The 12,299-nt window shown below is 46.4% G+C and overlaps 1 long non-coding RNA gene across 1 annotated transcript in view; it reads right to left on the reverse strand.

Moving 5' to 3' along the window:
• Positions 1-442: 442 nt before the first annotated feature.
• LOC115032332 overlaps positions 443-12,299 on the reverse strand; it is a 38,430-nt gene continuing 26,573 nt past the window's right edge. The window contains exons 2-3 of the long non-coding RNA XR_003838005.1: positions 9,734-9,869; positions 443-487 (exon numbers count right to left, since the gene is read on the reverse strand). This is a non-coding gene — a long non-coding RNA (uncharacterized LOC115032332). The remainder of the gene's footprint in view (positions 488-9,733; positions 9,870-12,299) is intronic.

The raw sequence follows: 12,299 nt of genomic DNA on the forward strand, positions 1-12,299 counted from the left end.
GCTGTGGGGCAGTCATGCGGGACGCCATTTTCCTTGTGGTTTCATTGATTTCATGGAAAAGGGAGTCTGTGATCAGAGTTGGAAATATCTGTGCTTCAAGGAGAGAAACTCTCGTCTCACTCATGTCATTAGGCCACTTGCTCCCAGCGACCTTCTTAACTCAGCGAGTCATCCCCTGTAGCTTGGGCCTCTGCTGCTCGGCTCGTCCCTTACACAGAGCAGGACTTCGGTGAGGGCCTATATTTATGAACGCAGCCTCTGAAGCAGGAACGAACGGAGGAGTAAATTACCAGTGATGGCATCTTCAAGATGGGGCAGCCTCCCTCTCCCAGAAGATACTTCAAAGCTTGCCAAAAAGTCCCCCATGGAGAAGGGCTGGTTTCAGCAGGAGGTTTCCTTTGGCCTCTCAGACACCTGTCCACATAGTCACCAAGATTTGCAGAGCTCAAATAAGTTGTCCGCGAGCGTGGTACAGTCAGCCGGGGCTCTGGAGAGACAGGAAGGCTCAGTGATATCTAGGTTGTAACTTTAGCTGGATGGGAGCTGAACCCACACGTGGAAATGACCATCTGGAGTTCCACTTGCCAAAGCCACCCTCCCTAAAGGTTAAGACTATATCTTATCTATCTCTGAGTACAGATTATAGCTAGGGGCTTAAGGCATGATACATATTTTTGTGACAATTGCTGATTTATTTTGCTGTCTGGTTCTTTAGGCCAAATTTGATTAAAATCCAAAATTTGAGTTTGCAGTTCCTTCAGGCCTCTGGGAACAAAGGAAGCAAGATGTTCACAGACATTGGATTATATCCCATCTGATCCCCAGTACCCAAATAAAAATTCTTCACATTAGTAAAATTGCTTGGCAATTCTCAAAGCGTTCCTGTTTGATCCAGCTAGTCATCCCTAAAACCACCAACATAGCACAGAGACAAGGAACCTGACACAGAAACGGTGGGATTTGCCCAGAGTCGCACAGCGGAGTCCAGAGTTCTTCTCTCTATAGCAATGGCGCATGTTTATCCATTTTCTCAGGACCAAAGGGAACTATAGGAGATGGGAAAGCTGACATAGGGGGTGGGGGATGACAGTTCTGAGTCTGTGGGAGGTAATGGGACAGGGGAGTGAGGGCTGCCTCCTGTTTCCTGACTCCTTCTTCCAGGCCGCACTGTACTTCCCAGGACAGGGTTGCCAAACTTGACAACAACCTTAACAGTGTGTGTGGCATGATGAGCTGGAGGCTGAGAAAGAAGCTCTCAGTCACACATGCTGCATACGTGTAGGTTAGAGGACAACTTTCCATTAGTCGGTTCTCTCCTTCCACCTGTTTCCAGGCAGGGTCTCTCTCTTCTTTGTGCTACTGTGCTAATGACTCCAGGCTAGCCCATCCTCCAGCTTCTGACCCACTCTCCTGTCCACACCTCCCTTCTCTTTAGGAGTGTTGGGATTAGCAGTGTCTCTGCTCCTTCCAGCTTTTCCCCTGGCGTGCTTGAGTAGAACTCAAGTCATCAGGCTTTTACCCCTTGTTTCTTCTCTTGTACTCAGCCCCACGCATTAGGCAGCCAGGCCTGTTCATTTCACCCATGGAGAACAGTTCCAAATGGTACCAAAGGTTTTTGGTTTTTTTTTTTTTTTTTTAACCTGTGAGTTTGAAAGGAATCTCCCCTGTGGTCCCCAGGAAAGAAAGGTGTCTTGGGGTTTCTATTGCCACAATGAAGCACCATGACCAAAAAAGCAAGTTGGAGCGAAAAGATTTATTCAGCTTACACTTCTACATTGCTGTTCATCACTAAAGAAAGTCAGGACAGGGACTCACACAGGGCAGGAACTTGGAGGCAGGAGCTGATGCAGAGGTCATGGAGGAGTGCTGCTTACTGGCTTACATTCCATGTCTTGCTTGGCCTACTGTCTTACAGAACTCAGAACCACTAGCCCAGGGATGGTACCACACACAATCGGCTGGGCCCTCCCCCATCAATACTAGTTAAGAAAATGCCTTACAGCTAGATTTATGGGAGCACTTTCTCAGTCGAGGCTCCTTCCTCTCTGATAACTCTAGCTTGTGTCAAGTTGACATAAAACTAGCCAGTCAAGAGGGAGAGGGCTTCCTTCACTGCTATGTTAGCCTGATGCTCAGGAGTGCGGTGAGAAGCCAAGACCCCAGCCAGCCAGTAGAGAAGCGAGTTGCCCAAGATTGGCCTATGGAAACAACCTTAAGAATCCAGCCTCAAACCCCATAGCCCACATGACTGGGTCTCTCATATGGCCATGAAGGGGATCAGGCAGGGCTCCATTCTCTGTGACCAGAAACTTCTCGTGCAGCCTACCCACTGTGGAAGTCTGAGGACCACATACATGGGAAGGCCCTTGGTGGTCCTGAGAGAAGCAGGCACACAGGTTAGATAGCCATCATGAGTGTGCACAGAGGAACCACTATGTGAAGGGTTTTGTGTTTGCACAGAGACATCTCGGGGCCCCTACCCATACCCAGGAAAACCGAGTGGGTGAAGCGGCTGGAATTTGAGGTGGGGCCCAGAGCCCGACTCAGTCAAAGCAAGGCGCTTCCTGAGAGGGTTCGTAACAGGTGTGGCAGGCCCTTCACATGATCTGTTAGACTCTGTCCTGTTCTTACCTGCCTCCCATTCCCTCATTAAGGACTGAAGCATTCCCCTGCAGGGATACCCTGACTTTGGACTCCAGGAGGCTAGGCCTGCCAAACCTGGATGTTGGGAAAAACACATAGGCTGTTCCCATTGTCTTCCCACCAGAGGCAATGTATGCTTCTGATTTCCAGAGAGAGAGCCTTCTCCATCAATGCCCTCTCCTGGCTCCCCTGGGACTGGCAGGTCCACTGATTGACAGGTAGGGTTGGTCCAGGACATTTGGAGCATCTTAATTTTTCAAGAAGTGGGGATTTTAGTGCTAAGACAGGGACAATTGCCAGGCAAATAGGATAGTGTCCACCATAACGGGGGAGGGGGGTATTTAGATTACTGTGACGTCATGTAAATACAGACTGATTTTATTTTTCAAGTAAAAAAAAAAAAAGAAAGCTAATGAGAAAAAAATCTAAAACACCGCCTGCCTTCAGGAAATCCTAAGTTAACAAGAACCACATCTCTGCACCGAACTCCCTCCCTTTGCCTCCCTGCTCTGTAAACAGGCTTGCAAGTGGCACCTCACCTGAGGACTTGGTTTTCTAGAGAGTGGAGCAGGTGACAGGTACGTTGCCCTGTATATGAACATGCCTAGTAGGGAGAACAGTCAACTGTTCAATTTTAAATGTTAGCAAGGCTCCCCTGGGGACACCAGATTTCCCTAGCAGGCTATGAATATCACACAAAATCAGTTGTGCAAAATTGAGTCAATGTTTTGTTAAAGGGATTAGGAGAGAGACAGCTTAGTAGGTAGAGTGCTGACCACAACTTAGTTTGTTTTCCTGTTACTGTGATAAAAGATCCGGTCGGAAGCAATTTACGAGGGGGGGGGGGTGTTCCTGGCTCAGGGTCCAAGGCAGGGAAGCCAAGGCGGTGGCAGGAACTTGAATCAACTGGTCACACTGAATCCACAAAGGGAAAGCAGAGTGAAGACACACAAGAAGCACCCAGTTGGCTTTCTCCATACAGTCCAGGATCCCCTGCCCAGAGAACAAGTCTTTCCACATCTATTAACATAATAGAGGTCATCCCTCGCCCAGAGAAAGGCCCAGAGCCCTCCTTTCCACTGAGTCTGGATTCTGTCCAGTTGACAATTAACAGCGCATAAGCATGAACTCTTGGGCTCAATCCCCAACACCCTTCCTTAAAAAAAAAAAAAAAAAGAAAAAAAAATCTAGTGATCTCAGCCTTGGGGAGGTGGAGACAGGAGGTTCCCATGGGGCTCATTGGCCAACCATCCTACCCTAATCTGTGAGCCCCAGGTGCCAGTGAGAGTCCCCTTATCAAAAACAAGATGGACACCTCCTGAGTTTGATACCTGAGATTAACTTGTGGACTCTACACTCATAAATGCACACCATACACACACACACAGAGACAAACACACACACACACACACACACACACACAGATGTTAAGCAGATAAAGATACTTGCCACCAAGCCTGAAGTTTAATTCCTGAAACCCACATGGTACAAAGAGAGAACTGGTGCCCTATAGGTGTCCTCTAACTCCTTTGCTTCCTGACATTTGCATACACATGCGCAATGCGGAAGTACTTTAAATCCTTTAGCGTAGTTTCTATCAGGTTCCTGTTGCACTACAGTGAGAGGGGACACCTAAATCTGAAGCAAATAGAGGAGGTGCTGGGCCAAGGTGGAAGCAGCAACACTGACTGATGGTAAGAGCTTGAAGTTCTTCACATACATCCACTTTCAGTAAAAAGTTAGCACCATTTTATCCCCATTTTACAGATGAGGCAAAGAGAAAGTAGAGGGCTGCCTCCGTCTTCACCCTGTGCACCTTATCCAGCTGTGTTTGCCCACAGCATAGTGCCCGATATGCTCATTTTCTCGTAGTAAAAGGTAAGCCTTCCAAGAAGGAAAAGAATGGTCCAAAGGGAAGGAGGGACCACATCCAAAATAGCGAGAGACGCAGTGGAGCCAGAAGAGAGCCTGTTCTGCAGAGCTGGGGACAGACTGACTGGTCTGGAAGGTCCACATTCCTGACCATTGGCTGGCTCCTTTCAAATATTCATTCCAACCGGTGAGCCCAGAGAGACAACCCCCACCCATCCTAGACTTTGGGTGCCTGGAAGTTGGCCCTTGACTGGTGATCATCTGAAGTCACCAGCAGCTCTCAGGTGCATCCATTTGGGTTGTGAATTGGTCCAGCAAAGTGTTAGGGAAATCTGTGGCTCAGAGCTTGGAGGGGTGAGGGGAAAGGGGATGGTTAAATCACCAAGTCTCTTATTTGTGTTGGAAGATGAGGTAAACTACGGGAGCCTTCATCCATAAAACTGTCCGCAGTATTAAAAACACACTTCATAAAAAAATAAAAATAAAATAAAATAAACCTCCCCGGTGACCAGGAATGTACCCCTCTAAGGTGGGAGTGGACTGAAAACCGCTTTAAAAAAAAAAAAATTAAATGACTAGTTCCTGTTGCATTGCGCGGGCGTCCGGTAGAGGGCGCGGTTGATACAAAGTCTATCAGCAACCCCTTGACTCCATTCTAGGGACTAGACTGTTTACAGCGCACAAATCCGGATTCTTCACTCTGAGAAATTAGCAGTTGTTCCAGGAGAAGAACGTGGCTCTCTCGGCTTGAAGGGTGATTATTTTTTCTACCATCCTATTGGCGGAGGTCAGCTGTATTCCTACAAGACTGTCCCACTATTATCTTGAATTTTGCCACACAAGATTTGCCTGTCTCCTGAAGAAGTTACTGATGTTATTTGTCTCAAGAACAGACGTTCGGTGACTTAAGAATCTTTATGCGAAGCCGGGTGTGGTGGCACATGTCTTTTAATCCCAGCACTCAGGAGGCTGAGGCAGGCGGATTTCTGAGTTCGAGGCCAGCCTGGTCTACAGAGTGAGTTCCAGGACAGCCAAGGCTATACGGAGAAACCATATCTCAAAAAAATTTAAAAAAAAAAAAAGAATCTTTATGCGGGAATGTTGAGCTATCTGGAATGAGGGAACCCAATTCCAATTCACTAGCCTGAGACCAAGTGGTTCTCAACTTTCCTAAGGCTGGGACCATTTAATACAGGTGCATCCATTTGGGTTGTGAATTGGTCCAGCAAAGTGTTAGGGAAATGTGTGGCTCAGAGCTTGGAGGGGTGAGGGAAAAGGGGACAGTTAAATCACCAAGTCTCTTATTTGTGTTCCTCAAGTTGTGGTCACCCCCAACCATAAAATTATTTTTTTTGTTGCTATTTCATAAGCTTCACATGAATGAGTTAGTTGGGGGAGGGGCGGCGTTTGATCCCCCGGCACTTTGTAAACCAGATGTGGTAGTACTCAGCTGCAGTCTCAGCACTTCTGAGGTGAAGGCAGGAGTTATCAGAGCTCAAGATATTAAAACTAGGCTCCAGGTTTCTCCTTTTGTTTTGTAGTTCGTTTTCCATTCTAAAGACTAAAGGGTAGCTACCCAGACAGGCTCCAGGCAATAACATTGTATATAACCGGGAGCTCTGTTTCTTACAACCTGAGTAACTAGACAAAAGTTCCTTCCTTCCCTCCAAACCATCACCCCCTCTCCATCAACCAGCCTCGAAGGCTAGCTCAACTTCTCCAGATCCTGCTTGGATTACTTTGGGATGTCCAGGTCATCACAAGGATCAATACCAATTTAGTTGAGGCTACGCAGCTATTTTGATCTTTTCTGGAGCCTAGAACCTTTGCTGTCCTGAGCAGGCTTCTAGTTCTTCTGCAGAGGAGGACAGTAAGTTCCCAGAAAGCTCAGGTACTCATCATGGTTCAGGGTCCTTGAGACCAGGGGATCCAGGCTGAGTCAACACGTCAGGACCCTCACCTCCCCGCACCCAAGAGCATTCGTAGCAGAGAGGCTGGGAGACAAAGATGGCTTTCACCCAGTGCCAGCTGCGAAGGAATGGCTGTGGCATGGTCTGTAGCCCTGAAGCAGGGTGCCGTCCTGTGACTCTGAGCTTAAAAATGTGTGAAATTTCTTTTTGCTGGGCATTTTACATCAAGCGGAACCTGTTCTCAGAGAAACATTCCATTTCACAGACCCTAATGGTTTTCCTCTGTGCCGATGCATTAATGAGGCTCCGGCTCATTCTAATCAGAAGGAAGCCATGCAGATAATTGCCTGAATTTTTAATTCAGAGTTATGATAGGAGAATCAAAGTCACACTGCAGTTGCTGAGGCTGCCTCTGGTTCCAGCCCATTGACTTTTGCAATTTTCTTTGATTTCCCCCTCCCTGTCTCTTTCTCCCACTCCCACCTCTCTCTCTCTCTCTCTCTCTCTCTCTCTCTCTCTCTCTCTCTCTCTCTCTCTCTCTCTCCTCTTTCTCCCCTACCCCCCTTCTCTGTTCCTGGAGGCAGTTTCAAGTTGGGTGGCATAGAGAAAAACAGGGGCAGCCCTTAGGATCTTTCTACCTCCTCTATTTTTTATTCCTCCCTCCCCCACCATTGAAGGAGTTACTCTCTGATACACCTGTCACCCCAGGGCTGGTTCTGGGAGAGTGCTCAGCCACTGGCCTCCCCACTCAGGGTCTCTGTGCTCACAAGCAAAGACAGGAAATCTGCCTTGGGAGAGGACCTCCCTTGGCAATTTACCTTTCATTTCATCTCAGATTTTAGGGCGAGAGAGTGAGACTTAAAGGAGGAGGGGCAGGGAGAGACATCAGGTGGTCAGGGAATTCTCTTTACAGCGACTGTGGACTGAGCTGAGGGTAAGGAGGATGCCAGGGTCCTTTCTGAACAGATTTACCTCCTGACGGTGACTACAGTAGAGAGCTAGAACCTTAAAAGACTTTCAGAACTCTGAGGAAGTTCCAGTGGTAAAATGGGGTGAAGGCAAATTGGTCACACTATACATGCCACCACCCTGCTAAGGTAAACCACCCAGAGGCAGCACGAATGGAGGCTCCCTGACATTGGCCAGTTTCCTCCACAGCCTGAGACAGATTTGGCTTGGGGAGGAGAGTCAGCTTTCTTGGCCCAGGTCCAACAAGGTATTCTGGCTCTTCCAGGACAGTGGCTATTCCTGCAAAGGGAATTTCTTCCCCCAGCATCCCTTACAGCCACACAATACCAACAAATGTTTACATTTGAGGCCATATCAGCAGAGCGAGCCTCAGCTCTGACCTGATGCCCACGTTCACATGACTTCCAGGAACGGACTATATCTCCATACCTGGTTCGGTGAGATGATCCTACTTTCAAGAGACAGAAGGCATCTGCACTGTGTGTGAGCATCTTCTAGCTGCCAAGGGTTTCCCATGCCATTCAGCCATTAAGTCCTCACAAATACCATGGGAAGAAGACATGGCCGTATCTACCCACCAGGAAGTAGGTGAAATCAGCATGAGATAGAAGTCTTGTTGCCACCTGCATCTTACTTCTCAAGAGGAAGGTGGCGTTTGTTTGTCTGGTTTTGGACTTTTGCTTTGGAAGAATACACAAACACCTTTTAAGAGCTTGTACTCCCAGGTCAGAGCCGTATTTCTGCCAACAGTCTTTCCCATTGCAAGATCCCCGAAATGACAAGGGGCAGTTACCTTTATTGCCCCGTGGGGCTTTCCTTTCCTCAGTCAAATGTGGCCTCGTGCTTGAATAACACCCGTGTCTGGAGAATGCTTAAGCAGCTTCAACCATACCCTGTCTTTTCTCAGATGTTAGGGACAAAGGGGAAGAAGACTGCCACCTGTTTGAGACCAGGGGACTTTACCCAGACTCGGCTACTATACAAGTGACGTCTGCAAACCTCCACTGAACTTTTTACTATTGCTGCTGGTTTGTTTGTTTGTTTGTTTGTTTGTTTGGCAGGGTCTCACTGTGCCCCTGGCTGGCCTGGGACTCTCTATGTAGACGAGACTGGCTTTGAACTCACAGAGCTCCACCTGCCTTTGTCTCCTGAGTGTTAGGATAAAAAGAATGATCCACCATGTCCTGCTCTATTGAAGTTTTTTTTTTTTTTTTTTTTAAATAAAATCAGCCATTTGGCTTGATGGTGCAAATGTGTAATCCCAACACTGAAGAAACTGAAGCAGGAGAGTAGCAGGTTTGACTGTAGCCTGGGCATTATAGTGATACTCTGCCTCAAAATAAATAAATAAATAAATAAATAAAAGCAAGTTAGTGTGATGTTTCATCTGTGTGACCCCAGTCTTGTAGAGCTGAAGCAGGTAAGTTGCTATGGGTTCCAAGGCAGCCTGGGCTACAGAGTCAGACTTTATCTCAATAATAATAATAATAATAATTGTAATAGTAACAGTAAAAAATTAGTGCCCATTTTTTTTTAAAGGGGACATTTAAAAACACTTTTAGGCAGAGTTGAGCTTCATTCACTCAGCAAATATTTAATCAGCACTGATCATATTCCAGGCTGTGCCAGGCACTGAGGCTGATGGGAAGAAAGAGTCCTGCTCTCTATGAGCTACATTTAATGCTCATAGAGGTAAATTCTTATCCCATGGGATGAACGCTGCAGCAGACAGAAGTACAACATTCAATGAACATTGAAAGGATGCCCTGAAATCAAGCTTACAAAAAACCACTGTTTAAACTCCAGCAAAATCGACAGTCACAATCAGAACCTTGTCCCTGTGCTCATGGTGTATCCATTCAGGGATGAGCAAGCCCATTCTAAACTTTGCCCCCTTCTTCTCCTCCTGAGCCATCTTTCTCCTGGCTCCTTGGAGACCCAGGCTGCTCCCCAGACCCTGTGCACTCCAGCTTCAGCTCTGTGAACCTGGAGTTAATGATTAAACCCAGCGTCGGTGAGGTGGCTGGAGGCAGAGGCTTCCTTGGGGTGAGCCAGGCAGCTCAGTCTTGAAAACTGCCCGGGTTCCTGGCTCTGCTCCAGCCCGGCACAGGCCAGAGACAGATCCAGCGCCCACACCCACAGGCAGCACCTTCTTAAAGTCTTCTGAAATCTCGACCCCATGCTCTCTAGCCCTTCTGGAGCAAACCTAAGGCACTGGAGGCCTTCTGAGGGGTGTGTGTGTGTGTGTGTGTGTGTGTGTGTGTGTGTGAATAAGTCTTTAGGACAGATTCCAGTTCTGCTACCAATTAGCAGGGCGACCTTTGGGGCAGTCTCCTTACCTTTTTGGAGCTTCAAACTCCTCATCCGTAACAAAAGAAGACAGCGAGCAGACTGGGCCCTGTTCCATGCCTTTGTCACGAGCTGAGCCGTCATGCCGGCCTGGTACGTGCTATTTCTTCTGACTTCTCACTCATCCTTCAGGATGAAGCAAAGGTCTCACCGTCTTCAGAAAGCCATCCCTGGCTTCCTCCCCATGTGCCACCCCCAGCCTCCAGGCACTGCTTGCCCTCTCATGACACATCACTTCTAGTTGTCCCCAGCTAGACTGAGCTTAGGGAAGAAGTTGTTCATCTTTTCTATCCCAGCATAGAGTCTGACACTAAGTGTGAGTTCAGAAATGTCAGGTTTCATCCGATTAGAATTGTCTCCATTAGTGGAATCCATTTTAATATTTTTTTAAAAAAAAAAAGATTGATTGATTGACTGATTGATTGATTTAACATGTATGAGAGCTTTGCTTTGCCTACATGTATATCTGAACACCATATCTGTTCCTGGTTCCCAAGGTTGCCAAAAGAGAGTAGGACTACAGTTAAAGATCTTTGTGAGCCAACATATAGGAGCTGGGAATCAAACTTGGGTCCTCTGGAAGAGCATCCATTGCGCTTAACCACCGAGCCTTCCTTCCAGCCTCTACTTATTTTATCTTTACTTCTTTGGTCCATGTCTCTCTTTCCACTTTAACAATAAAATCTTACTCACTTTATTTCCTTTCAGTTTGGAAGCCCTCCATTCTACTTCTTGTCCCCCTCACTACCTAAGGTAAGAACTCTTGAAATATCAGTGTGATGTTAATATCTCCAACTTCTTTCCCCCAAATGTAGAAACTTCAGTCCTTCCCAAGTTTGTACAGTGTTATAGTTCTTCGGTGTCATCTTATTTTTTTTAATCCAACAAAATATTGTATGAAATAATTTATAGTCAGTATTATTTAAATATGACTATACAATCATGTATTTATTTTTTGTTTGTGTTGGTTCTTAAGTGCCAATTCATATAGGATCAGCTGTCTTCAAAGTACATCCTTTAGTAATTCTCTCATTGAGGGATTATAACAGATAAGCTCTTCTTTATCTGAAAAAAGTCTTTATATTGTTTTCAGTCTTGACTACACCTTAGCTATGAATTTGTATGTTAGTGGCTATTCTTGTGCATTTTAAAGATTACTCCCACTGGGTTCTGGCATCTTTAATAGCTGATAAGAAATCTGCTGTCAGTCTGACATTGCTGTGTAAGAAATGTGTTAGAGGATAGATGTGGTAGGGCACAACTTTTATCCAAGCACTCAGGAAATAGGCAACTGGCTCTCTGAGAGTTCAAGGCCAGGCTGAACTACATGGAGAGTTCGAGGCTAACCAAGGCTAGATAGTGAGACCCTACCTCAAATAAACACACACACACACACACACACACACAACACCCGGTTTTTGTTTTTTGTTTTTTATTTTTGGGGTTTTTTTTGGTTTTTGGTTTTTGGTTTTTTTGTTGTTGTTTTGTTTTTGAGATATGATTTTGTAGCCTAGATTAGCCCATGTTGTGTAACAGTTTCCTTTGAGATTGAAACAACCTATCCTTCAGGGAAGCTCCTTAAACAGGAAGGTAAATAACTCAAAATAACTCCAGGAATTCCCTGAAACTGACCAGATTCACTAGGCTCCTCCCTGCCTGAGTAAACAATTTAAAAAAAATTCAAACTTCCCTTTAAGACCTGGAGAAAGCCTAGCGGTGGTGGTGCATGCCTTTAATCCCAGCACTTGGGAGGCAGAGGCAGGCAGATTTCTGAGTTCGAGGCCAGCCTGGTCTACAAAGTGAGTTCCAGGACAGCCTGGAGTATACAGAGAAACCCTGTCTTGAAAAAAACCAAAAAACAAACAAACAAACAAAAAGACCCAGGGAAAAGAGCAGCCACCAACAAGATTCTCAGACAACCTGAACTGCAGCAAAAGCAAAGAAGACTGCAGAGGAGCCAAGCTAAATGGACTCTGAGACCGGACCAGTTGCCTGGGAGAAGCAGAAGCTGGCATAGCTGCCTGCAAGAGATATAGACCAGAGTCTCTTGGAAAGAACATTCTCCAACCTGTTGAGCTGCCTGCAGACTGTACAGTGTGCTCCAGGTTCTCAGCTTTGTGAGCCGTCATCCATGATAGGGGCGGGGAGGGGGAGGCGATGATGCAGCTGTCTTTGAGTCATTTCTGCATCTGTAAGTAACCCCAATAAAACTCATGGTTTACTAAATAGGACTTTGGTGGTATCTGTACTTGAGTCTGCCATGGGCTCCCTATCTAGGATGAATAGATGGGTGTGTGCTGCATCTCCCTAGAAAAAGTTTTGTCCCACAACAGCCTGGTATTTGAAACCCTCCTGCCTCCTCCTCTGCACTGGGACTATAGGCCTGCCTACCCTAGCCAACAACAAGATGTCACCAAATCTTTCTTCATTTGTAACTGTTCATCATCTTTCTGGTCTCTTAAGTTTGGAGTTTCAGTAACTGTATTTTCTCTTTTAAATGTTCACCTTTTTCCTGTTTTTTCCTTTTTACTATTCCATTCTTGGCTTGCTTTAAAT

Source organism: Mus caroli, chromosome 11 (assembly GCF_900094665.2).
Source record: "Mus caroli chromosome 11, CAROLI_EIJ_v1.1, whole genome shotgun sequence".
NCBI lineage: Eukaryota > Metazoa > Chordata > Mammalia > Rodentia > Muridae > Mus > Mus caroli.